Raw genomic sequence first — 4721 nt, forward strand, 5'->3', positions numbered from 1 at the left:
AATTGGGGCTCCTGGGTGGCTCAGTTAAGCATCCATCTTCAGCTCAGGTCATGATCTCACGGTTCCTGGGTTCGAGCCCTGCATCAGGCTCTGTGCTGACAGCTAGCTCAGAGCCTGGAATCTGCCTCAGATTCTGTGTGTCCCTCTCTCTCTGACCCGCCCCTGCTCATGCTGTCTGTCTCTCTCTCTCAGAAATAATTTGTTTTTAAAAATTAAAAAATAAATTTAAAAAGTCTAATTATATTTGCTAAACATATAGTAATGAATTAAATATATATTCTACTGATCATTAAAAATGTACACCATTATCAAAACAGTATGAAGCTTCCTCAAAAAATTAAAAATAGAACTACTATATATCCAGCAATCCAAATTCCACTTCTAGGTATATGTACAAAAGAAGTGAAATTAAGATTGTGCAGAGATATCTACACTTCCATGTGCATTGCTATATTATTCACAACAGCCAAGATATGGAAACAGCCTAAATGTCCCTATACAGACGAATGAAGAAAATGTGATATATACTTTATGTAGAATATATATAGAAATGTTATATACATACATATATATATATATATAATTATTCAATCTTAAAAAAAGGAGATCCTATCATTTGTGAAAACATGGATGGACAGAGCTAGAGAAAATTATACTAAGTTAAATAAGACACAGAAAGAAAAATACTGCGTGATCTCATATATGGAACCTAAAATAGTCAAACTCATAGAAATGGAGTAGAATGATGGTTGCCCCATGTGAGGAGTAGAGGAAAATTGTTAGGTGGTGGTCAGATGATACATAGTTTTAGTTACCCAAGATGAATAAATTCTAGAGATCTCAAGTACAGCATGGTCATGATAGTAAACAATACTGTATTGTATACTTGAAATTTGCTAAGAGGGTAGATTTTGAATTAAACTTCAACACATGCAACACATGCAAAGTGTTAACTATGTAGAAGTGATGGGTTACGTCTCCGATCTTGACTGTGGTGATCCTTTTATAGTATTAAAAACATATCAAAACATCAAGTTGTATACCTTAAATGTATACATTTTTATATGTCAAAAATATGCCAAAACAGATGTTAGAGAGAGAAAGAAAGAGGCAACTAAAGAAATAGAAGACGATCTTTACAACATAAGAAGATATTTATTTCACTGCAAATAAACTTATACAATATAAATTAATAACTCTTATACATCATGAAAAAAAAGATACAACCAGATTTTTTTAATGTCCAAAAACTAGAAAAGCACTTAAAAAATGGTAATAGCCAAGTTGCCAATGAATACATTTTATTAAGTTTATTAGGGCTCCCATAACAAACTGCCACCACAGTCTGGTGGCTTAAACAATAGAGATTATTTCCTCACAGTTGTAGAGGCTAGAAGTTTAAGATCAAGGTTTTGACAGGTATCGCTCTGATTGTTCTCTCCTTGGTTTGTAGGTAGCTATTTTTCTTCTCTGGTCTTAACATGGCTTTTCCTGTTTATCTGTGTCCTAATCTTGTCTTCTTATAAGGACATCAGTCATCAGTCATATTGGTTTAGAGCTCATCTTACTGACCTCACTTTGCCTCTTTGATGATCCTATCTCCAAATATAGTCACTTGCTAAGATACTGTGGATTAAGGCTTCAACTTAAGTTGAGGCCCATAACACATATGAACATCAGATCTGAGGAGAATACCAGCTAATACCACAAAGCAATATTATTTCACAACTACCTGAAGGAATATGTATAAGTGGAGTAATAATACTGTTTGTGGGCTGGGATACGGAGCAATGGATTTACCAGTTTCACTCCTAGATATGTATCCTACAAAATAAGTATTTTCACAACAGCACTACTAATTTAAACTCAAAACTGGAAAAGCCCAAATGTTTACCTACCATAGAATTAACCTCCTCCTCCAAAAATAAAAACATGGGTATATTCACACAGTACAATACTATATGTAATGAGAAAAAACACAGTGTAAAATTATATGCAATAATATCAATGGATCTCTTAAAAATAATGGTCGGAAAAAAAGGCAGACACAAAATAATTACATCTACTATGACTCAACTTACAAAGAAGCTCAAACTTTAATCTATGCGATTAGAGACAAGTGAATTGTCAGTCTTTGGGAGGTGCACAGTGACTGGAAGGGGACATTGTTGTTGTTGATAGTTTCTTGATCCAACTGTTAGAAAAATGGGTGTAATCATCATGTGACATTACACTGAGACATAGATTTAGAACCCACATAATTTTCTGTATTGAATTATGCTTGAATAATAATTTTACATTAAATATTTAAAAATTTTCTAGTTATCTTTTAAACCAAGAATTGGTTTTATTTTATCAAATATCAATTTGGTATGCACTTTAATGAATTTTTAAGATTCCTGAAAACTTAATTGTTATGCTCCATTAATAATTAACTTTAAGATTAGCAATTCAGATCTCATTAATATAAATTCCATTTTATGCCATTTATATTAATTTATAATTTATAATTCTATTTATATTAATGATGTCTGGATTGTTCATCTTAAATTTGTTTGATATTTCTTGATTTTGTATTTGTATAATTGTATTAATCTTCTCACATTACTGTACATTTAATTAATACACAGTTTTCTTCTTGTAATGGTTTTTAACACATTTTAAAATCAAGAAATATATATAGCATGATATGTTAAAATTAGTGGCAGAAGATAAAAGCTCGTAGTTATTAATGTTGAGAAACTAAATTAATAAACTCCCAATTTGGGTGCAAACAAAAAGGAGTCTCTTGCTTTCTTGCTTATGTAGCTTGAACAACCCTGCCTACGTTCAGTAATCAAGCAGAAAAATACAATGTGTGTTCCTGCTATTAGGGTTTTAGATTCCAATATTATCCTTCTTCCATAAAAGGAACAAAGTTCTTTTGAGAATAGGTGATTTCATGGCCTGGGGCAAAGAAAACATTAAAGACTCTAAAATGGTTTAATGCTGTAAGAATCTAAGGGTGTTTTCTATTAATCATGATCATATTTCTGTTTCAGAGTCTTACCATCCCTGAGTCACATAAATGTGTTCTAACAATTCAGAATTTTTTCCTCTTCAAGGTGGCACTGAAATATGAAATATCTCTACTTTATTGTGGCATCTGACTTCAACACAAGTACTAGCGTATAGTGAATACTGACCAATATTCACACTCAGACACAGGTTTTGTGCTCAGAAATCTGTGTTGTAAAATTTAACATGGTACAAGTGTTGTTCAGCTCAGCTAGATCGTCCCCTAGCTTGTTTTTTCAGGAAGTGATTATTGTCAACCATGTCTAGCTTCCATTCTGAAACAGTCATAAGAAATTTGGGGGCCTGGGTGGCTCAATTAGTTAAGTGTCTGACTCTTGATTTCCACTCAGGTCATGATCTCAAGGTTTGTGAGTCTGAGCCCCACATCTGGCTCTGCCCTGATGGTGGGGAGCCTGGTTGAGATTCTCTCATTCTTTCTTTCTCTCTCTGTCTCTTTGCACCTCCCCCACTTATGCTCTCTCCTTCTCTCTCTCAAAAGTAAATAAACATTTAAAAAAAAGAAATTCATAGCCGCTAAAAATTATACTATTTTAGTATAATTTATCTTTTATTTTGAAAGAGAATTCTAGGGCCGCCTGGGTGGCTTAGTCGGTTAAGCGTCCGACTTTCGTTTAGGTCATGATCTCGCGGTTCGTGGGTTAGAGCCCCGCGTCGGGCTCTGTGCTGACTGCCAGCTCAGAGCCTGGAGCCAATTTCAGAGTCTGTAACTCCCTCTCTCTCTGACCCTCCCCTGCTCACGCTGTCTCTCTCTCTCTCTCTCTCCTAGAAATAAATAAAACATTTAAAAAAATTTAAAAAAAAAAGAATTCTAAGGACCAAAGACAAATACTGCCCTCTACAATGTACCCCACTGTTTAAAGCAGCACTTTCAACATAGCCAGATGATGGAAAGAGCCCAAATGTCCATCAAATGATGAATGGATAAAGAAGATGTGGTTTATACATATAATGGAATACTACTTGGCAATGAGAAAGAATGAAATCCTGCCACTTACAACAATGTGGATGGAACTGGAGGGTATTATGCTAGTGAAATAAGTCAGTCAGATAAAGACAGATACCACATATTTTCATTTATATGTGGAACTTCAGAAACTTAACAGAAGACCATGGGTGAAGGGAAGGGGAAAAAATCGTTTCAAACAGAGAGGGAGGCAAACCATAAGAGACTCTTAAATATAGAGAACAAACTGAGGGTTAATGGGGGCAGGGGTGGGAGAGGGGGAGAGGGGAAGTGGGTGATGGACACTGAGGAGGACATCTGATGGGATGAGCACTGGGTGTTGTATGTAAGCAATGAATCACAGGAATTTACCACCAAAAGGAAGAGCACACTATACACACTGTATGTTGGACAACTTGACAAAAAATAGTATTAAAAAAAAAATACTGCCCTTGAAGTGTTGCCTCTATTCTTTTGTGCCAGGCCTTGTTGATAATCATGCAAATGTAACTTTCTGACAAGTAGTTTATAGTGAAATTATTTAATATAAGTTGCAATTTTTTTTTGCTCATAAATTCAAACTCTTGAAAGGGGGCTCCAACAAATATATACCAGCCACTAATTTTACCTGATGTCACCCTTGAACAGAAATCATCATTTCTTCCTACTCACCTTAAAAGAACCAACTCAATCAAACCAC

Source organism: Hyaena hyaena, unplaced genomic scaffold (genome assembly GCF_003009895.1).
Source record: "Hyaena hyaena isolate Hyena2069 unplaced genomic scaffold, ASM300989v1 scaffold_1205, whole genome shotgun sequence".
Taxonomy (NCBI): Eukaryota; Metazoa; Chordata; class Mammalia; order Carnivora; family Hyaenidae; genus Hyaena; species Hyaena hyaena.